General features: G+C 66.6%; 1 protein-coding gene across 4 annotated transcripts in view; it reads right to left on the bottom strand.

Moving 5' to 3' along the window:
• The window catches only part of RXRA (retinoid X receptor alpha), a 95,685-nt gene that overhangs the window by 45,908 nt on the left and 27,316 nt on the right, over window positions 1-22,461 (bottom strand). The window contains exon 1 of one of the 4 annotated variants that reach the window (XM_078436285.2): window positions 5,215-5,949. The exons of the other annotated variants lie outside the window; for them this stretch is intronic. The gene's annotated coding sequence lies outside the window, so the exon portion shown is untranslated. Of the gene's footprint in view, window positions 1-5,214; window positions 5,950-22,461 lie in introns of those variants that run through there. 4 annotated transcript variants of the gene reach the window in all.

Raw genomic sequence — 22,461 nt, forward strand, 5'->3', positions numbered from 1 at the left:
GGACAAACAGGACAGGGATCAGCCAGGCATCCGGTCCTACTGCACACCTACGGCCCCCCTGGGCCGGTGAGACAGGAGGGGGCCAGGAGCCTGGCCCCAGGCCCCAGGAGCTGCGCCAGCAGGAGAGCCACTGACCGGGTGGTGAGCCCTGGCAGCAGGCCCTGCCCCACCCACACCCCCCGGGGAGGGAAGGAGAGGGGCTCACAGCCCCGCCCAAGGACAGAAGCGGGCCTCTCTTCCGGGCACAGGATGGAGTAGGACAATCTGACTCGAGGAAACAAAACAAAGTCACAGCCAAGGGCAGCCCTGCTCCCACCCTCCGCTCAGCTTGAGGGACTCACACAGGCAGCACGTGGCCAGGGGGCCAGGACGGCCGCCTGCGTGCAGGACCTCCGGTGACGGCTGGAGACAGACGGACGCACGGTCAGGCCAGCGCACCTCTGGGATCCGGAGCCCTCGGCGTGCAGAGAACAAGCCTCCCTCAGCAAACCCTGACTCTGAGGAGAGCCGCAGGGCAGTGCACCACCTGGGGGTCAGGGGGCCCCCTCTCCCTGGCTGGTGAACCTCGGCCCTGAGCTGGCGCTGGATGGGGAGGTGGGGGGGACCGCCACCTCCACCTGACCCGGGGCACTGCCACGGTCTGGCTGGCATCTACCGCCCTCCCAGCGGACAGCACCAGGGGACAGGGAACAACGCGCCCCAGCGTCCGGCTGCAAGCAAACAAACCAGCAAGTATCCTCAGTTCTCTCCAGGCCACGGTCCCCCCAGGGCAGACTATCACTTCCGCTCCACCTTGAGACAGGAGGGTGCAACCCGCCTGGGGTGGGGGTGGGGGGGTGGCATTAAAGCAGAGGAAGGTGTGGGGCCAGGGTCCCAGTGCAGGGCCCTGTGCATAACCATCACACTCGCAGTGGCCAGGCACCCCCGGGAGCTCAGGCCCTCGCCCGCACTCTCTCCCTGCCCTGGCCCTGCCGGGATCGCAGCTTCCTGCTGAGGGCGCCCCTAATCCCCAAAGGCAGTCGGCCAGGCCATGCCATCGGCAGCCCCACACCGGCCCTGCCACCCCTGCATTTCCCCAGGCCCCCTGGGGCCTTGCTCAGTGCCCCATCGCCTCCCCAGTGAGGCTGCGACCAATGAACACACACACACACACACACACACACACACACACACACACACGGGAGCAGAAAGGAGAGAGCAGAAGCCGTGAACAAAAACTCTAGATCTCCGGGAGAACAGGGCAAGATCCAACCAGGGGGAGACGGCACATGTGGACCAGGCCACGCAAGACTCTGCTTCGACCCACGGTGACGACACTGGGGGCAGGCTCCCCCGCAACCCCCCCCCCCCCAAAACAGACACCCAGCGTGGAGCCCGCGGCCATGGCGGAGAAGGCGGCGGTGCCCAGACCCCGGGGCCACCAGGCCGGCACAGGGCGGGCCTCACCAGGCACAGTCCTGCCTCCAGCACCAAGGACACTCACACACCACACCGCACAGGCAAGGGCTTCAGTAAGGACAGACACCTCAAGAGGCCCTTGACGTGAGGTCCAAGAAGAGACAGGGACACAGGGCGACAGCTGCTGTGATGCAGGTGATGGGGTTGGTGGGGGCCGTGTGGGGTCCCCAGGCCAAGAGGTCCCCAGAGCCGCACACAAGTGGGATGGATGTGCAGTGTTCATGGTGAGCACGTTCGGCCCCGAAGCAAGGGGCCGGCTGCCCACGGGGGCTGCACAACGGGGACCCTGCCCCGGAGCGAGCCCCTCGGTCAGGTGATCAGGAACTCGGGCCACCGCCCCTGCGCTAGGGGACGGCACAGGGTGACCGGGGGGTACCGGCCCAGCCCGTCAGTGGCCTGATATCCCGGGAACAGAGGAAGGGCCCCCCGGTCCCACAGCTCAGAAGCAACAAGCCTAGGGTTCCGCCCCCGCCAGGTCCCAGGCGCTAACCAAGACTGGCCGGGGCCCCTGCTCTCCGGTGCCGGCCCCTCACTAGGCTCGCCTCCAGGCCGGGGGTCTCAGGGCCCCCAGCAGGACCCGCCGGCCCCAGTCAGGGACAGCAGCCGAGAGTGCGCCGGGGAGGAAGGGAGGGTGTGGGCCCAGGACGCACAGACCACGCTCGGCCTGGAGGTGAACTCAGGCCAGCCCACCCGCCCGGCCAGCCACGGCAAAGTGAGGGTGGCCCGCAGCCACTCCAGCCCTCCACAGGCCCAGAAACTCCAGGGCCCCTGGCCCTCACTGCGGCTTCCGGCCTCTCTTGAACCCCACAGACAACGTGAAACCTACCGCCCCTCAGAGCCCAGACGGCTCGTTGGTCTCAGGTGCAGGATGCTGGCCAGGTCCTTCCCGCAAGCCCCTGTGCCCTCAGATGGCAAAAATGCGCCTGCCAGGTGCCCCAACGGCTCCTGTAAATGCCAGCCGGAGGGGTGCCAGAGTCCCCGGACTATCCCTGATGCGCAGGACCCCGCACTGGACGCTTTGGAACGTGCACCTCATTGAGGTCTTTCGAACGCTCTACGGGCATCACCGTCTTTTTACAGACACAGAGAGCGAGGCTCCGTCACACAAAGTTCAACCTACCCAAGGCACACAGCTGGTCAGTATGGGCCACACTATGAGATCAAGGCTGCCCGGGCAAAGGGGCGGGGGTGGGGGGGGGGGCAGGAGACAGCCGTGTTAGGAGACACAGCAGAGCGGGCAGCAGGGGCGCCGACGTGAGGGGTGCCGGCGGGAGCCTGTGCCCTCACGGGTGGGTGGAGACGACTGAGGCAGGGCAGTGAGGCCTAGACAGGCATGAGCACACGCACACGCCCCACAGGCACACCCTGCTGGGGGTCCGGTAGCCCCTGGAAACCCCAACCCCGGGCGAGGCCCTCGGGGAAGCGGGAGGGCAGCGACCAGCACGGGACCCCCAGGGTCCTGGGTCCTCTCCAGGAGCACCCTGGTCCTGTCCTCCACTGTCCATGAGTCCTACCAAAAGGCCAGGTCTCCTTCCTCCCCCAAAAGAGGGCAGGCCGCTTCTATGCAACCTCCCAACTTTGACAGAAACCAAAAATCTGGACTCCGTTTTTGTTTCAAACGTAAACGCCGGGATATGCCACGATCTGTCTGCGCTCGAGAAAGAGGCCGACCCCAAGCAAGACGCCCGCGGCACTAACCTTGGCGGTGGGGGGGGACGCGGTGGCTGCTTTTCGCTTTAGAGTCACAGGGTGGTTGGTGTGGGGTTTTGGGGGGGGGGGGGAGTGCTGTATAGAATCTCAGCATCCCCCTGTCAGCCGGCCCCTGGCACAAACCCCCGACCTAAAGCCCCTCCACACCAACACATATTTGATTTTCCCCAAAACTCCACCCACCCAGGAGCCCCTCCAACCCCGCCCCCAGGTGAGTTGGAAGAAGCCCTGGGAGCTCCCTGCCCGGACCCCCGCCCACTCGCCTCCCCCGGCCCGTGGTCCTCGGCCGTCAGGAGGAGAGGCCGCTCGGCAAACTCGAACGCCAGCCCATCCGAATGGTCCCTGCCTGGGCTGACCCAGACGTGAACCGGGGTTTACTCTGGGCCGGGGCCCGCGGGGGGGGGGGGGGGGGGGCGGCCTCTGCCAGCTGTCCAGGGCCAGCTCCCCCCAGCATGACCCAGAACTCCAGAAAGGGCCAAGGCCCACGAGGAGAACCCTCCCCCCCCCCGCCCCGCCCCGCCCCACCTCCCAGACCCAGACCGCACCAGCTGAGCACCCAAGAGCCGCTCCAATTCTGGAAGCAGGAAGGTTTCCTGTGGTACCCGGGCCGACCACGGCCACAGCGGCCACCACCCCACCCCCGCCCCCTGCCCTCCTCTTGCTCGTGCTGTCTGGGCCTGCCCACTCTCCTCCCCCAGCCTTGGGAACCAGGTCACTTCCAGGAACACGCCAGCTCTCTGGCCTCTAGGCTTGGACAGGGTGTTCCCTGGGCCGAAATTCCCTCTACGTGTCTCCTGGCTCTCTCCAACCCAATTTAAACAACACCTCCTCCAGGACGCCCTTATGATCCTCTTAGCCAGAGCAGGGACCCCCTCTACCACATACCCCTGAGAGGGCCCCCCTGCTGGCTTGTCTGAGGCTGCCAAGGTCTGGGGGCTCCTGAGGGTAGGAGCCCCAACTGGTCCACCAGGCGTCCCTGGGGCCTGGCGCGCAGAGGTCCCCCATGAAGTCTTCCAAATACGTGGACAGGGTGGTGGTGAGAGAGGTAGGAACGAGCCAGGGCAGAATGCAGGATTCACCAAGAACCAGCCAAGCAAGCAGCAGGTTTTAAAGAGATCCCAAAGCACCGACAAGCTGTGCAACCCCCAGCAGTTAAACAGCCCCTCTGAGTTTTTATTTCCTCTTCTGCAAAGAGAGGCCATCACACATGAAGAAAAGGGACTAGGACGCAAGCGGAGGAGACGAGGGGCCACAAAGCTGGCCTTTCCTCATCCGTCCCCACAGACGGTGAACACAGGTGGAGAGCGGCCAGCGGCCCACAGCCAGCAGACCGGGGCTCCACTCCTGGCCACATGACTCGTGGCCAGGTGGGGCCGCAGGCATCTGACTCAACCCCACTGGTCTCAGAGCCCCTGTCCTCAGAAAGGCTTCTGCTCCCTTCACACATCACGGAGTGCCCGCCAATGAGACACCTGCTCCCCACTGACACCCGTGCTAGGAATAGGCAGATAAACAAGGCCGGGCCCTGCCCCGGGACGCGTAGTCCAGACTCACACGGAGACCCTTCCAGGAGCCCACAGAGAAAAGGTACTCTTATCTGAGAGCAGACATCAAGGAAGGCTTCCTGTAAGAGGAACCACTTGCCTTCCTCCAGCTATAACACAGTAGATTCCTATGTTCCCCTCCAAACCAACCCCTGCACTCTGTGCAAACGGGACAGACACCCCTGCCACAACCCCAGGGAGGCCGGCAGACAGATGCAGGGACCCCTGCTAGCAGGAGGCATTGAGACCAGGCCCCAAGTCCCGTCCTACCCCCTCCTGGCCATAAGCCACAGGGAACGACGTCACCCCCCCTGGGCTAGGACGTTCTCATCTGGAACACAGTTCAGGACGGAAGCGGGGTGGCTGAGCGCGGCCCTGGCGCACGGCAGGTGCTCAATAACCAGGAGCCACTCCGGGGGCCACGGGCCTTCCCACCACGGCAGTCCCAGCCCAAGTGTCACCCACATCCTCCCCACCCCAACCACAGGGACTCCCACCTTACCAGAGCCCAGGTCTCCCGACACCCCCTTCTCCACGGCCCCAGGCTTGGCGGTTGCCTCGCTGTGTGGCCCAGACCCAGCCCATCATCGTCTCTGGGCACCTGCTTCCTCCTCCATAAGAGACCAGTCTCCAGCGCCCCTCCCCTGCTGACGAGCGACAGTCAGACGCCACAGCCAGGGTGAGGCCTGACCACAGGTTCCCAGAAGCCCGGGCCCCTCCGTCCCCGCAGCAGGGGCCTCGTTGTCCTGTGAGGCCCTGTCCTGCTCGCCTACACCCAGAGAGCCAGACCTTGGAAGTGTTCTCAACCAACTCTGTGCCCGGGTTGGCAGAGTCCCCGTGGGGACCCTGGGCCACTCGCCCGAGGTGGCCCACCTCAGAAGGGCAGAGCTGGGGTGTGCCCCCGAGATCACACTCTCCCACCATACCGTGTCCTCGCGGTCTGACCCAGAAGAACCCCAGGGAGGGTGGCCTTCACCGTCCAGAAGTGTGGGCGGGGTTTCCTGCCCACTGGCGGTGTGACCCCAGCAGGTCACTTGGGCTCTCGAAGCCCCATTTCCCCCCTAAACACCAAGCATGAGCATGCAAACCCTAGGGGTTATGGGAAGGCTCCACGATCCCCTCAAAGTCAAGGGCCTGGAGCACAGGGGGTGACCAGTCACCACAGCCATCGCGGCCGCTGTCTGCCCTCTTGCAGGGCGGTCCCAGGCACCAGGCCCTGCTCCAGGGCCCCCACTTTCCACCATCTCCTCAACAGGAGGTCGGCCCAGAAAGGGGCCCACGCTCAGCCAGGCCAGTCCCCAGGGGGCGCAGGGGCCGGGACCCTCGGCTGCACCATCGGCTACCTGACTGGTGCACGCCCACCAGGCTGGAGAGATGTCCTCGGGCTGCCTCCGCTCCTCCTTTCCTTTCCCTTCCCTTCCCTTCCCTTCTCCTCCCTGCCCTGCAGGCCGCAGCAGCACAGGCTCCAAGCTCTGGGTTCAAATCCTGCCCTTTCCCCCAGTCCAAAGCCCAGTGATCTATGGAAGATGGGCAGGTCACAAGGACTACGTGGGCCCGGAGTAATGTCACCCCCTCCTGATGCCACGAGCGCTGCCAGAGCCCCGGGCGGCCTCTCCTTGTCTCCTCGGGGAGGAAGCGGGGAGCCGGGCACCCCGGACAGGGAGGCGCAGGCTGCACCAGGCTCCCGACACCGGGTCCTGTGACGGGCTGGCAGGATGTTGGGAAACCCGTGAGCACTTATTTCAACACCACGGGCCACGTCAGCGACTGGTTTCAACACGCAGGCACCCGGGAAGGGCCATTGCCATCCTGTCAGGCCACCCGCCTGCCACGCCGTGCCACGCAGGGGGGATGCTGGCCTCGGGCACAGCGCTCTCGGCCCCCTCCCCTCACCGTCCCCCAACTTGGGTGATATCCTTGGTCCTCAGGGACTCGCGGACACAAGGGTTGGGTCATTTCAAAGGTGCAGAGGCCACCCCCAAAGCCGGTTTGCCACACCCCTGCACCGGGCTGCAGGCCCAGTGAGCCAGGGGGCACCAGGCCTAGCATCAGCCACCAGGCTCTGTCCCAGGCCTGTGAGCCACGGCTGTGAAACAGCGACAGGAGTCCCCTGCGGGCCTGCCGGGGCAAGGTCGGGGCCTCGGGGCACCCTGCCAGCCCAGACCTCGCCAGGCCATCTCAGCTGACACGGCGGCCGGTCAAGTTGAGCGAACACGCGCCCCTCTGCACAGCCCAGCCCAGGGCCTGCTTGAGGCCTATACCGCTTTGCTGAGTTATAAGCAAAATGAGAGTGGGGCCTGTGCTCCAGGAAAACGGTCCCACTGAACTCTCAGGGAGGTCCCGCCCCACAGAGGAGGACACTGAGGCCCCGCGAGGGCAAGGGACTCCCCCAAGGACATACCTGTAGGAGGGGGCCGGCAGGGACCCCACTCTGACCCACACCCAGCTGCCTCCATGGGGCCAGCTGGAGGGCAAAAATGTGGTTGGGGTGGGGGTCGGGTGGGAAAGCAGATCAGCTTTAGGGGTAAATCCCTGGGGAGCGGGGACCGTCTGCTACCGGCCTAGGGTCCTGCCACCTGCTGACCCCAGAGCCGGCCCAGGGGCCCCAGCTGCAACCAACTCCCCCCCCAGCTGTATCTCCAGCTCGGGGGCTAAGGTTCCCGGCACCGCCACCCACCATTCAGCTGGACGTGGCCTTGCCCCAGGCCCCTGGTACGCATCGCATCCCGAATGAGCTAGCAGAGCGGACCCCGGGCTGGCCACTGCCTCCCTCCGTGACTGCGGTACGCCCTCCACCACCTCCCCTCTTGGCCGTGTCCTCTCCTAGCAGGGCTGGCCCAGGAGCGTCCCTCCCTCCAACCCCCCCCCCCCCCCCCCAGCCCCCAGAGCCTGCCTCCGCCGGCCCCGCCCACCCTGCAGCCTCACCACCGGCTCCAAGGGGCCACATGTCTGTCTGGGCGCCCCCACCCCTGCGTCCCACACAAAGCACAGACGACTGCCGGGGACAGCTCAGGGTGACGAAGAAGGATGACTGGGGCTGCCAAGCTGCAACTGGCTCCCTGAAATCCCCAAGGGCTCAGCACAGCCAGGCTGCACCAACAGAGAGACACAGAACTCCAAACGAGGGGTGACTGGCCTGCCCTCCACACCCGATGGGGGGACACGGCAGAAAGCCCACTGCGGGAGACAGAGGGTGAACCAGCACGCAAAGGAGGGAATTAGGGGTCGAGGGGCAGGGAGGCCCGGTGTGGTTCTGGGGACCCGGAAGGGCTTCACGGAGAACCGGGAACAGGAGGGGCCGGTGGGGCCGAAGGCAGCCCGGCGCTCAGGGCAGGGGAGCAGCCGGCCAGAGGGGAGCCTGTGGGGGGAGAGCAGGCTCTGCCAGGCGGCAGTGGAGCCAGGGTTCAAGCTCAGGTCCGAGGACATCCAAACCATCAGCCCACACGGCCCCCTGAGGCCCCTGAAGGCATCCGCTGGTGAGGACGGGCGGGCCTCCTTCCTGTCCCCACATCAGGAGACCGAGGCCAGATCCAGGGAGTCAGGCAGTCAGGCGCCCCCCGCCACACGCCCAGCCGAGGCTGCCACCTGCTCCTCACACCGGCCCACGCGAGTCGGGGTCCCCGTGCGAGCGTACGTGTGTGTGTGCGTGCGTGCACACCCATGTGTTTGCGTGCAAGCTTCCGGGTTAGATGGGGCCTCGAGCTGGGAGGAGGGGTCTCCCGATTCGGCCTCCCCGACCCCCCTTGCCGCCTCCAGGCCATAAGGCTGCAGGAGGCGGTGGGGCAGCGTGGGGTCGGAGGCCCGCCTGGCCCGGGGGGAATGCGCTAAGGTCACCCAGCCGCCCCTGGTGGAACCGTGGACCAGGCCCATGACTCCCAAGCCCAGGCAGCACGTGCGGGGAAGGGGGCCCTGGGTGGGGAGCTCGTGGGGACAGCAGGGCCCAAAAGGCCCTCAGAGGTGTGGCGGCCACCAACCCCCACAGCCACACGTGCACACACACACGTGTGCACCACCCACAGAACAGCACACCTGCTCTCTCTCTCGAGGCAAGACAGCCAACTTTCCGGAACCTTCTGCTGCCTGGGCCTTTTCACTCCACAGGGAGCATCTCTACCGCATCAGAGCACAGGGAGGCCCCCTGGCAGGGGGTGACCGGCGCTGGGAGGGAGCCCCCAGGCCCACAGGGGCACCCTCATCAGAGCCCTGGGACTGCTGCCCTTCTTTCTGGAAGGAGGCCTGGCCACGCCCCCGTCAAGCCCTGAGCAGCCCTTCGAGGAGCCTGTGGGGGCACCAGGCAGCGAGGGAGCAAGAGCTGGGAGCAGGTAGGGCCACACACCCAGGCGTGTGGCCTCCCTCCCTCCTTCACTGGGAGGAGGCCGCTGCAGGGACAGGGGCCCGCTGAGACAAGGTCCACGACGAGGTGTAGTTTTACGGGGACCACCGCCCTGCTGTTCATCTTCTGCAGGCTGCTATTCCCCAGGATGGGGCTGGGGAAGCCCCCTGCTTCACCCCTCAGACACTGGGAAGAGTCCCCAGGGGCTGGGGAGACCTCCCCCACCAGATCCATACCCGCTGCAGCCAGGCTCCCGGGCGTCGCAGAAGCGGGGTGCCCTCGCGGGGCAGCCCAGGCCTGGAGTACAACCACACAGGCGGCCTCTCCGAGGAGGGGAGAGGTGGCCCCAGAGCGAGCCAAGCGGTGTTTGTTTAATGACAAATTACGCCAAGCAGGCAGAGAGCGTCTTATCGCAGAGTCTCCCGCAAGGCCGATACCATCAACTGATGTCAGGGAGCTCTGGGAACTATTAGCTTAATTAGCAGTTCCTGCCGGGTCAGCGAAAAGTGCTGGCTGAGCGGGGCTGCCAGAACCGGGCTGGGCAGGTCCTGGGGTGGCGCCTGGTGAGGGAGAAGCCGGCACGGCGTCGCCCCTCGAAGCCCTCCACCCGCCGGCGCTAAGGACGCGCTGTGTCCCTGGGCGGGTGTGTGCGCCCACACACGCCCACTGCCCGGGGGGCGGGGGGGGGGGGGGGGGCAAGTGAAGGCAGGCTCCACGCCCAGGACACACCCCAAAGGCCCCCGACGGCCTGGCAGGGGGCTAAGAGCCCGCCTGGGTTCACACCCGGTCTCCGGCGGCGGGTCCTGCTCTGCACCGCCCGCCCACCAAGGCCCAAGGCCGCCGCCCCGGCTGCCCCTCCAGGGCGCACGGCGTCCACAGCCCCGCAGGGCCCGCCGGGGCACTGCTCGGCCTCAAGCGAGGGATCCACCTCTCTGGGGCTCAGTTCCCCGCACGCCCACGTCGTCGCAGCTGTCGCGGGGACAGTGTCTCCGGGGCCCTTCACACCCTGAGGCTGGATTTCCAGGCGCTACTCCCCCGAAGCTGGAAGACCAGGCCAACAGAGACCCTCTCCAGCCCCACCGGGCTCCTCATGGGCGGGGAGGGGGGCACACCCCCTGGGGAGGGACGGTCGTCCCCGCCCTCCCACGGCCACACTGGCCCCAGGCCGGCCTCTCCCGTCCAGAGGGGCCCGGGGCTGGGGGGGGGGCGGGGGGGGGGGGCAGCCGCGGCCGGTGCTGGGGAGGGGGCCGCTTCCGCTGCCCCGGGAGCCCGCCGCGGCCGGCCGCTGTGCCGCCGACACCCCGAGGTAATGCGATCCAGATGTGGCCGGTGGTGCGAGAGGGGAGCGGCCCCGCGCCCTGCTGAGGGAGCTGGAAGGGGCCTGAGATAATGTGGGATTCCTGAGCCCGCGCCCAGGCCCGTGGACCCGGGAGGGTGGGAGAGCACAGGCCGCTGCCCCGCCCCACGCGTGCGCGCCCGAGACCACCCAGGCGGCACGGGAGCAGAGACACCCCCCACCCCGGGACCGCAGCCCCTCCGCTGCGGCCCCCGCGTCTCCGAGCCTCAGTCTCCCGTCTGTGCCCGGCAGGGGCACCTCTCCCGGGCTGCTGCTGAAGCACCCGGGGGCTGGCCCGAGATGCTGAGGAGGTGCCCACCCAACCCCTCCAGGAAGGAGGGGGTGCCAGCAAAATCCCGTGGTCTTGAGGCTCCAGCCAGGACAGAATACTGCTCCTAGAGGTCACTCACCTGACCCCTGACCCCCGATCCACCCCCCATAGAGGACCCAGCTTCATTGCTGAGCATTTGCATGTACCTCCCTGGCCAGCCCCACCCCACATGGGACTCTTTCCCCAAATCAGGCCTGAGCTGGGCAGGATGATGGGGTGGGGGGATTCTTCCTGCCTGACACATCTTCCTTTCCTTCCAAGTGCCCCTACTTGAGTCTGCCTGGCCCCTCACAGCCACGCCTGGCCAGGGTCTGCAGCCACTAAGGTCAAACCAACTGTCCCATCCCAGGTGCACTGAGGGTCAGTAAGAGCCCGGTCCACACACGGCACAAACCCCGGGGCCTGGCACTGGCCTCGTCCAGCTAGCAACAGCTGAAGAGGGTGGAGCAGGGGGCCTGGCCACACACGGCCCCAGAGCGCCCCATCCACGCTGAGGCCGGTGTGTGTAAGACCCCGGATGAGCCACGAACGGTCAGCTCTCTCGGAACGCGCGGTACAGCTGCTTTTCTCGGAGCAGGTGCACCTGCCGAAGTGTCCCCGAGGCTGGGATGGCTGATGCTCCGGGTGCTACCTCTCTGGCTCACCCGCCCAGGTACCACTGCCCCCAAAGCAAAGAACAGGTGGGCAGAGGGCCTTCTGGCCAGCTGCTGGTGGGCTACTGGGCTGTGGCCCTGAGTCTCCACCTCTTCGTCTTTAAAGGGGGTTCTCGGGAGGACCCTGTGAGACGGCACGCATGGATGCTCTCCCCGAGGCCTGGGGCGCAACCTGCACCCCGACCCCAGCTCCGTTCCCCACCCGAACCCGCACAGCCTTCACCATAGGAACCACCCCCCCCCCCCCCAGACACTGCAGGACTGGCCTTTCACACAGGGTGCCCGGGCACAGGGCACAGCTCTCTCCGGCCTGCCTGCTCTCCTCTGAGAGGCAGGGGAAGCAGCGAGAGGGGACAGACGTCCTCATCCATAATGCTCTCCAGCCGGGGCCAGGAGGCCAGCTCCGCCTCGGGCACTCAGGGCCCACCGCCACCACCTCCCTGACCCCGACCCAGGTCACCTCCAGCAGGAAGCCACCCAGAAGTCCCAGAGGAGGCGGAGGCCAAGGCCAGGCGAGCAGGACAAGGCCCCAGTGAGAATCCCAGTCCCACCCGTCGGGGCCTCAGCTTCCAAACTGTAAACTGCCCCGTTAGGCTGTTGCCACCCGAGCAGGGACAGTGCCCGTGACAGGCAGGTACCCGAAAGGGGCTTCTGTCATTAGTGTCAGCAAAGGCCCATCCTGGATCCTCTTAGCAGATCACCTGGCCTGTCCCCACTGGGGTTCCAGGCCCCCGCACGTCGGACGCTCACCTGACCTTCTGCCCCGCCCGGGGCCCATGAGGTCCCGCCCCACGGCTCCTACACCCTGTCCCTGAGCACCTGCACCTCCGACAAGACGCCGTGAACCTTGGAAGCTCAGCTCAGTGAGAAGAGGCCTTAATTCAGCTTGACATTTGGAGGGAAAGAAAGATCAGTCACAACACCACTCCTAAAACGAGTGGGGATTACAGAACGTAGGGAGCCCGAGGCTCACTCCAGAGTCCGCGGCCTGAACCCGCGTGCGCTGGAAAGCGGGCGCCGCCCTGGACGTGAGGAGGCCCAGCGCGCCCTCCCGACCGGGCGCCCTCAGCGTCCGCGTCCGCGTCAGCAAGGGGCAGCGCGGGGCCGTCCCGAGGACCCAGGGGCCACGCCGACCGCGCCCAGGCAGACGGGCAGCCGTGCCACCGCATTAGCCGAGCGCCGACGCGCACTCAGTACCCGGCCCGGCTCGGGATGCCCGGCTCCTGGCGGCGTCCTCGCCGCAGCTTCACACGGCCCTGTGGCCGCGGGCACCACCTGGGGCCTTCCTGGAGATGGTGGCAGAAAGTCACAGAACCCAGACGGCAGCAAACAGCCACGCAGACACAGGAGCCCCCGCAGGGGTGAGGGGTGAGAAGCGGGCCAGAACTCGGTAGAGAGCCTGCGTGCCGGGTCCACCTCGAGCCCGCCAGGGATGGGCGCTCAGACGGGAAACCGGTGAGCGGCGAAATCAGCGGATCCTCTAAATGGGCGCTTTCCACCCCTCCCCTCCTGGCAGGGAAGGGGTGGGCGGACGGCCCCGTGGGCTCCGCAGGGAAGGGGACGCCTCGGAAGCAGGCCGGCCGTGGCTGGATGTGTGGGGACGGAGAGCCACGAGGTCCTGCCGCCCCACTGGCCCGCAGCCATCACTCGGGTTACACCCATCACCAGACATGGTGCCCCCCGGCTGGGTCTGTGTCCCCAGGCGGAGCGCTGCAGAAACGAGCACCCGGCACCGCCAGGAGGGGAGGCGGGTGGGAGGGAGGGGCTCCTGGTGGTATAACAGTGTCAGCAGAGCCTGGTCAGGAAGAAAGGGGTGTGGGAGGGAGGCAGGGCACGGGCTCGGGTGGGCGGTGAGAGCGAGGTGAAGTCCCATGGCCTGGCTCAGCTACGGCCAGCAAGGGCCACACAGAAAGTGGTGGTGGGCCCGGCTCCCACACAGACCCCAAGTCTCACTCCGGAGGGGCCTCTTGCCTCTCCTGCTCAGAGGGACTGGCCGCAGGGGCCCCTGTGCCCAGCCTGGCGTGGCTCCTGCCCCCTCGGGGCTCACAGCCAGGTGGGGACAAGCCACCAAAGCCATGGAGCTTGGGACACAAGGGAGAGATGCTGGGGGCTGTGGGAGCATCCGACGGGGACCCCAACTTGGGAAGGGGTCCAGGAGATGCCCCATCCAGCAGAGCCCCCTGTGGGGCTGGTCCAGGCTGCGGGACGCGTGCACCTGGGCTGAGGCTCCAGGCGGGGCAGGGGCTAGGGATGCAGGTTAGCCCAAGGACAACGGGGACCCACAGAAGGCAGGCGGGGCGGCACCACCGCAGCATGGACAAGCACCGCTCGCCATCCGTCCGGAGCCGCGTCCCCTCCCAACCCACACGGGAAGTGGGACAAAGGCCAGGAGAGGCGGTGCCAGCCAGGGGCGAGCTCAGGGCTGGGAGCGGGCCAAGTTCGATGGCTGCACTGCGGGGCTGTCCCTACAGGAGCCAAGACGCCCGCCCAGCAAGGCTGTGGGAGCATCCCGGCTCCCCAGGGTGCTCGCTGCAGGGGACACTGTTGTCCCCAGTCTGCAGACTGGCAGGGGAATCTCCAGCCCGGGTTAGACCAGGAGGACACCCAAGGTGCCCAGGCTCTGAGCTCTTGTTCTGGAAGCTTCTACCACCACCTGGTCACTTAGGCGGAAGGAAGGCAGCCCTGAGAGCCACAAGCCTGTTCCCAAACAAGGAACCTCCAGAGCCATTAGGTGCTTGCTTGGCAATTAAGAGGCACAGATTATGGTGCCACAAAGCTCGTTACCAACGAATGACCGTGTGACCACCAGCAGCAAACAGTCCCTGATGAATTGTGTTAGAGGCGTTCGTCGCCGGGAGCCCGAGCACCTCCATGCCTGCAGCCCTATCTGTCACCTGCACCCGCCCGACACTGTGTCCCAGCCCCAGACAGCCCGCACCCCCCACCGGAGGGACCGGGGCTGGATGGAGCATGGACGCCACACGGGGACATTTAGGGAGAGAAGGATGCGGTGGGATGCACGGGACAGTGGGGCAGGTCCTCAGATGAGCCTCTGCACGCAGTAGGCCCTCAGCTCGAGCTGGTCATGGGACCCAGGGTGGTGTCCGGGGGGGGGGGGGGGGGGGGAACAGCACAGAGACAGCCACCTGCCTCGAGGGAGGCCTCAGTTTCCCCATCTGTGAAATGAGAACAGGATCTCTGAGTTCCCCTCTGGCTCTGAGACCAGGTGCCTGACCCAGAGAAAGTTCCAGAATCATTAGCCGATAAACAAATCAGCAAAACGGTTACTGCGTTAACGTGATGAGTCAGATGGCAGGGCACATGGGAAAGTCAAGTCTGACACCAAAAGGCCCGCTCTCTGCCATCAGATAAGACCTGGCGAGAGCCGGGGAGAGGAGGAGCTTACGAAAGGCAGTGGGGGGCCCAAGCCAGGCACGGTGTGGGGGCTCCTCCGGCTAGAGGCACCCCAGAAAACTTGCCAGGCTTCCTGGATTCCAAGACCACCCGGAGGGGGCTCCCGGACCCCAGACCAGAAAGACAGGGCTCAGCCGGGGCTCTGACAGCCACTGGGGAAGGGACCCCTCCCCCCAGCCTCCCGTGCCCCAGATCGCGGTCCCAGCGGGCCCTGCCTTCCTGAGCGCCCAGCGCCCACTGGGGCCTGCCCACCTCAGCCCGGATGGAGGTCCCAGGCCGTGGCCCTGCTGGGGGCAGCCCCTGCTCACACTGCCCCCCAGGGCCTGGATGGTGAGACCCCAGCCAGCGGCCTCAGATCCCAGGTCTGGCCCCACACGAGGCAGGCCCGGCGGCCAAAGCGCCGCCTGCCCGACGCCCGAGCAGGTTCCTCCGTCGCTAATGAAGCTTCCACACACCCGAGCCGTGAGCCACGGTGGCAGCGGCACCTGCAGGGGCGTGGGCACCCACACCGGGGAAAGGAAGCGGGCTCAGAGGGGCCACACTCGCACCCGAGGCTGGTGCAGGGCCACCGGGCACCATCCCGCGACCAGCAGGGGTGGCAGTGGGAAAGAACAGCTGCTTCCTGCCCGCTCTGCCCCCACCCCTGACAACAGGCGAGTGTGCGGCGAGTACGACGCTGGCCCAGCACCCCGCGGTTCCCGGGGATCCCGGGCCACCCCCAGGCAAGGCGCGGTGAAAGCAGGGCCTCAGGGAAAGGCCTCCTCCAAAGTGGCCGAGAGGAAACCGGCCTGCCGTGTGCAGCCTGCAGCGGCACTTAGCCCTGGGAATGACGTCACTGCACCACTGCCCTGCCTGGCTCCCCGCCCCCTTGCCGGCCTTGGGACCCCGGGCAGCTCCAGAACCTTCTGCCGCCCTTTGGTGGGGCGATGAGGAAGCCGGGCTGCACGAGCCCCTTCCCTGCACAGGCCAGGCCCGTCCAGGGCCCCTTCCAGGCTGCCCTGCCCGAGAGGGAAACAGATGGGAGGCGGCCTGGGGCCCGGGCCAGGGCACCAAGAGCTGTCACAGGACCTTCCACACCCCAGTGAGAGCGGGGGTGCAGCCTGCCAGCTGCTCCCACCAGGGCTCAACCCTACCTTGTCCTGGACCCCGATGCCACACGCACCCAGCCCTCTCCTGGGATTCGGGCCACAAACGATTCTCTGTATTCAGCGGACTCAGTGAGCCGTCTTCATCCAGGCCAGGAAAAACCAATCCAGGCCCACTGATGGGGAGAGGGGGTTAGCTACCTCCCCGGGGGTCCCACCCTCAGTGGCCCAGCACCTCTAGCAGACAGAGCCACACTCCAGCGTCCCCTGAGGCGAGAATGAGGGGCTGGGGGGCTGGGAGAGGGCAACCACCATGACTAATTAGCTCATTACTGCCGCGTAATTATCTCAGGGCCGCACTCCAAAACACAAGAGGCCCAAGGGCGCCCCGTCAAAGCCACTGAACCCGACACGCCCTCGTCAGGGTCTGCATGGCCTTGGGTGTCCCCTGCTGGGCCTCAGTTTCCCCAGCTGCAGAGTGAGACCAGTGGCTTTCAAATCTGGCCCTAAGGTGCCCTCAGATGGAGCAGGGACCCCCCCCCCCCCCCAGAGCCCAACCCAAAGGAACACTTGCCCCCTCGCTCTCACCTACGATGGCCCGGGACAGCTCTCCACGGCCACTTCTGCACCTTGCTCCTCACCCAGCCCCCACCCGGCCCCCCGACTCTCTGGCTGCAGACCCGAACTCTTCCTGGGCCTTCCCCAAGCTTCTCCCGTACCCAGGCATGCTCAGTAAATGCCCCCTGAACAGAACGGGCCCCACTGTCATGGCGGGGGTCGGGGGAGGCTTGGCCCACGAGGGCTCCACCTGCACCTCCCTTCTCCTGTCCTGGGACCCCCACCCCTCCCCTGAGCCCAGGGCCGCCCATCGCAGGGCTTCCGCTCCCCCCACCCCCACCCCGCTGCCTGAGCAGCACGTTCTCACACACAGGCCAGGCTCAGACCTGCCAACACTCCCAAGGCGGCCGCGCCACCTCGCGGAGACCCCAGCCCTGGCCCAGGCCCGCCCCAGGAACAGCCTGTCTCCGCCAGGGCTGAAGGGGCTGACTGATGACCAGGCCCAGGAGAGCGAGGGAGGGAGGGCCCAAGGCAGCTCTTCTCTGCTGGAACCACACCCAAACAGAAGCCTGGAAAGCCAGATCCCGGGATTCCTGGAGAATTCTCTGCGACTGGACCGTCTGGTCCCCGCACACAACGCTTCCACGATTCCCGCAGGGTCAAGTCCAGACTTCATACGGGGCCCCTGAGACCTGCCAGGCCTCAGCTCTTGACCTCCCCGCGCACACCCAGGACTCCTCTCTGCACAGGCCTCTGCATAGGCTGCTCCCTCGTCTGGACCTACTGTCGCTTCTTCCAGGAAGCCTTCCCAAAAGCTCCACCCCAGCCCAGGTTAGCGGAGACGCTTTTGCCCAAGTCCCGTCCCTCACCTCAACTACACCCTGCACCCTTGCCCACCTCCTGCCTGAAGACGGTGGCCGCTGACAGTCTGACGGGCCTCTCGGCCGGCTTGCGGCTCATTGAGGCGGGATCCTCACCGGGCAAGGACACCCCGGCCAGGCTGGACAGTCTGCGACTTCAGCCCCGACGGGGAAAAGAGCTCACTCGTGGCCCAGGACGGGGGTGGGGCACCAGGGTGGCCTCTCAGAAGCGACACGCGGCCTCCTGTGGGGACCGCCGTGAAGGAGAGGACCCTCGGGTGGCGGGTGACCAGGGTCTGTCCATGGGAACGCACGGAGGCATCACCGCTCACTCCAGCCATGTCCCAGACTATCAAAAGGATCCCACGATCCATTTCCCCCACGCTAGCAGACAGAGCCACACTCCAGCCACTCCGTGTCCCCGGGGCACCCTTTCACTGGGTGGCCCAGGTCACAGTTGGTATCTTCTGCCTCCTCCTCGGCTGTCACTTCTCCCTGCTAAACTCGGGTTTGCTACAAACTGTCCCCGAGGTCTTGTCCTATGATAAGACAGGTCAAAGGTCACCAGGGCAAAACTGATAAACTTACTAAGAAACCATGATTTACGAGTTTCTAAGAACAGAGGATCCGAGCTGAGGGTAGCCCTTTTTGCCTCCTTCTGGCACATGTCTGTGTTCCAGAAGGTTCTAACAGAAATCTGACTTCTGGCTGGGTAGGGCATTTTCTACCCCAAATCTGCTCTCGATTATGTCCACCAGCCAGTCCCCTGCTCTGTGCAAAGCCCCCTTTCTCAGGACCCGCAAGGAGCCTACATGAGCCGCCCGCTCTAGGCAGTGACCTCCGGCCAGGTTCTTCCCTCCACCCCGGGCAGGAACCAAACCTGTCCGACTGGCCCAGACAGTCCTCGCCTGACAACTATCTCTCCATCGCATTTCCCCACGGCACCAAGCAAGAGATTGCAACAGGCCCCGGAACAGATAAGAAGACTCAGGGTGTGGGCTGGGGGCTGGGGGCGGATTCTTGTTTTGTTCTCTTTCTGCCCTAGATGCACCTCCACTGCTCCCCAGCCCTGCGAGGGGCCCGAGGCCTCCTGGGGGTGCCCTGCAGGAGCCTGGGTGCTGGGGCTCCGGGGCCGCCTGCCCGCTGGGTGCCGGGTAGGGAGGAGACAGGCGAGCGGGCCCCAGGGAGCCGCCCTCCGTGACAAGCTGGGGGCTGAGCCAGCCCCAGGGCAGGGTGAGGCTGGCGCGGTGTGGCCATACCCCTGAGAAAGCAGCTCTTTCCCAACTGTGAGGACACACCTGCCACCAGCCACGCGGTGCCCTTCCCTTCCAGCTGGCCCACGATGAGAAGGTCCACCATATGCCCAGTCTGGGGCTCTAGGGTGTCGGGTCCAAGAGCCACCGAACAGGACCATCACCAGCGCTCTCAGGCCCTTCACTGGGGGACAGGGGCTGGTGCCCTCGGGTGAGGCACTAACTCTCCCCGAGCCTTCTCTGGATAGAGGGGCGTCTGGCCCAGGCACGCTCACCTGCACGGCTCTGCGGCGGGTACACAGCGGGGTCCCTCGGCCCCCTTGGTCTGGAGGTCCGTCAGGGACCGTTCTCATGGGCCCGGCCCGACCGCCCGCATGTGTCCCAGGCATGAGCTGGACAATTCCTTTCCACTCGACAAAAACCCAACACACAACTCTTTTCCCCCCAGTTCACTGCTGAGGAAAGCCTGGCTCAGGCCGTCTGAGTCACCTGCCCACACGCCCTGCTCCCCAGTGGGGGTCGCCCACAACAGACCGACGTAGTCCACAGGGTGGGGTGCTGGGAAGTCGGGTGAAGGTGGGGCGGCTCCCAAGGAAAGCCCCCGCCTGCCCCAGCCCCCAGCCCCCCAGGACGGCCAGCAGGGTTCGTGGTCTTCCAGCCCCGAGAGGAGGGAGACCTGGCCTCGGACAGGCCCTGCCGCTCTGCGGGAGGGCGGGAGGGCAGGGGGGCGGGGGGGGGGGGGGTGTTACATCAAGGCCCAGCAGCCGTCCCCGAGGGCAGGTGGCCACTCCAGAACCCAGCCACAGTCCAGCCTCCCCCACTCAGGGCTTCTCTGACCCTTGGGAGCAGGCCGACCTCAAAACCTCCGGTCTCCCAGGACCAGGGTGCCACAAAGCTTTCCAAAATGTGCAGACTCCTGGGCAGGGCAGAGCTCAGGGCCCCGGGAGGAAACCCCAGCAGCGTTCCAACCTGTACGAGACAGCCGGGTCCCTACCTGCCTCCGTGGTGTGGCAAGGGCCCGCCGCCCTTCCAGGCTGCCGTGCATGGAAATAGAAGCTGGGTGCGTCCCCCCACCCCCAACAGCCCTCATCCGGCCCTGGCCACAGAGGGCACTCTGAAACCTCCCTGCGGACAGCTGCTTCACCAAGCCCCTTGTTCTGGGCCTGGGCCTCTCCCTCCCTGCGCCAGCCGGGACGTGCAGCCCCGGGGAGGAGAGAGTGACCCACACTGACCAACAGCGACCCCTGGGCCGGGCTGAGCCGTGAGCACTCGAGCATCGTTCGCCAACCCAGCCCTCCCGAGGGCAAGACCAGGACGCGGAGGCCAGGAAGGCACGGGGGTGAGGGTGCTTTCCAACACCTCCTAGACCCACAGCGAGGCTCGGGCTGGTTTTCGCTGACAGGCCGGGGCCCGCCGGACAAGGGCTCCCTGCCCCCTCCAAGCTGGACAAGCCGCATGTCCCACCCAGCACTGCTCGCGCTGACCCGGGGAACCCGCGGCACAGATCCCAGGGCCAGGGGACCGCGCTTCTGCCAGATGAGGACGGACCCGGGGGGGGGGGGGGGGGGGGGGAAAGAGACAGAGACACGGGCAGCGGGGGCCTCCCCAGCAAAGCCGCTGCCCCTCTCACCCGGGGGTGGTGCCCAAGCACTGTGCAGGCAGAGGGGAGCCCGACATAGAGGAGGGCTCAGGGATGCCCAGCCCCAGCCCCACCCTGGACCCCAAAGGCCAACATGGGCAGATGAGAGAGGGATATGCGTTCTTCACGGAATTCTGCGTCCTGAGCCTTTCTACGACGGAGACCCCACACATGCAGCTTCCTGAGAGCAGGGACGCCAGTCTCTCTGGGGGTCACTCTGGTCCAAACACGCCAGAACTCTGGGGCAGGCTCCCAAACTCCCCAGTGACACTTCCTGTGGCCCCTGCAAGGACAGAGTGCACGGATCCACAGACAGAAGCCACAGATGGAGGGCTGGGATAATCATCGCCTGAGGAACACGGAGGGCCCGGGGCCCGGGAGGGCGGTCTGACCCAGATCTGAGGCTCACGGCGACAACAGAGCTCCTGAAGACTGGAATCTCACGGATGCCCGGCGCTCACGCGGAGCCGTGCAGAGGGCGCCCAGGAACGCGACCCGGATGCCCTGAGCCGGTGGGTCTCGGCCTGATGGCACGTTAGGACCCGTCAGGGAGTCGCCGAGAAGCCCCAGCGCCCAGGAGCATCCCCGGGGCTGCCGGTCTAGTAGGTGTGGGGTATGGCCCGGGCACAGGGTGCTTTGCAAACTCCACCCGTGGCCCCGAAGGGCAGCCACGGCGAGCGCCACGGGCTGGCCCACGCGAGGCTGCAGTTAGGGCGGGAGATCCGTTCACCCCGGCACCTCCTCTGGAAGGCCTCCTCCGCCGGGCTGCTCGAGGACAGAGGACGTGGAACCTGAGGCAGTGAGCAGCTGACGATTCTGCACGAGACAGGACGACGGACACAGCCCCCTGGCTCAGCTCTCGGTGGAGGAGCCCGGCTGCAGGAGCAGCGGGGGGCCGAGGACCCCGGCCAGCCCCGCAGGGCACGTGCCTCTTCCTGTGCCGTCCTCCCGGGCACACGCCGCCAACCTGGCACGGCACACCCTCCTGCCAGGGCCCAGACCCAGACTCCTCGCTGCTGAGCCCCGTTTATTCAGCCCACCGGAGCAAGGGTGCCGGCCGCACGCGCCTACTGTCTTCCCAGGTAGAGGCGTGGGGGCAGACATGTTATGGAGGCAAGAGGTCACGGTCTAGTCCTGGCTCTCTTTCTCCAGGGGCCTGGGGGCCACTGCTCTCGGAGGCGGCACCTCCCCCTCACCCCGACCTTATCCAAACCAGCACCTTCGGAACACTTTCCCCCGACCGGCAAGGACCGTGGATGTGTGCGGAGCCGTCCCCGAGTCTGGCCAACGTCACCCGGCCCAACAGAGGTCAGGAATCCCGGGGGGCTTGACTTACCAAAAAGGTCCACCCAGCCCTGTGAACGGATCCCGTTCCGAAGGCACCCCTTCCCTTCCCGAGGCCTGGCATCACCCACACAGAGGGCCCCTCGAGCCCCCTGCCCAGAGACAGACCAGGAGGGGCGGACCACCTGCTGACCTGGAGAAGGAGGGGCGTGCCCAGGCGCCACCTCCAGGAGGCCCGGAGCGTGCTGGGGACGCACAGGTTCCAAGAAGGTGACAGGACACCTCTGGGTAAAGCCAGCGCTCTTGAAAGCAGGTGAAGGTCTGCTTAAAGCAAGGAATGCCAGGCCGCGAGAAGGGAGACCGGCCCAACGCGTACAAGCGTGAGCACACGTGCACGTGGACAGACGTAGGCACGCACGTGCACAGGTGCACGCCTACAGCCCAGGCCACCCGGGCTCCCCAGGACCCCACAGCCCAGGCCGCCAGCATCTCGGCCTCCCGGGGACGTTCGGGAGCACACCTCCAGCACCCCTTCCCCGCCGAGCCAGCTCAGGGGGACCCCGGCCCCCAGAGCCCCCTCTGGGCCTGCCCTGCCCAGCCTGCGCCACACGGCCCGAACCCCCGCGCTCGGCGACCAAAACCGCAGGACCCGCCAGGTGTAAAATGCCCGGTGACGCCCACGACAGGAAGAGGGGCTGAGTCCCCAGGGAAAGAAAACAAAGGCAAGGAGAAGGCGGGACCGCGGGCTCCCTGCTGCAGGTACGGGTACGGTCGGGAGAAAGAGCAAATGTGCACCAGCCCCGCTTCGGGTGACTCGGCCCCCACCTCCCCCTACCCGCCAGAGAGGCCAACCGAGGCCTCAACGTCCCCAAAGGGAGTGGGGCCCCCTTGCTCTCCCAGCTGACTGTGCAAACAGCAAGCAGGACCCTCTCTGCGCCCCCGCAGGACACACACGTGGACATTAAGAACTGAACGCAGAGCCGCACCCCCAGGCGGGCACCGC

This window comes from Panthera onca, chromosome D4 (assembly GCF_046562875.1).
Source record: "Panthera onca isolate mPanOnc1 chromosome D4, mPanOnc1 haplotype 2, whole genome shotgun sequence".
Lineage (NCBI taxonomy): Eukaryota > Metazoa > Chordata > Mammalia > Carnivora > Felidae > Panthera > Panthera onca.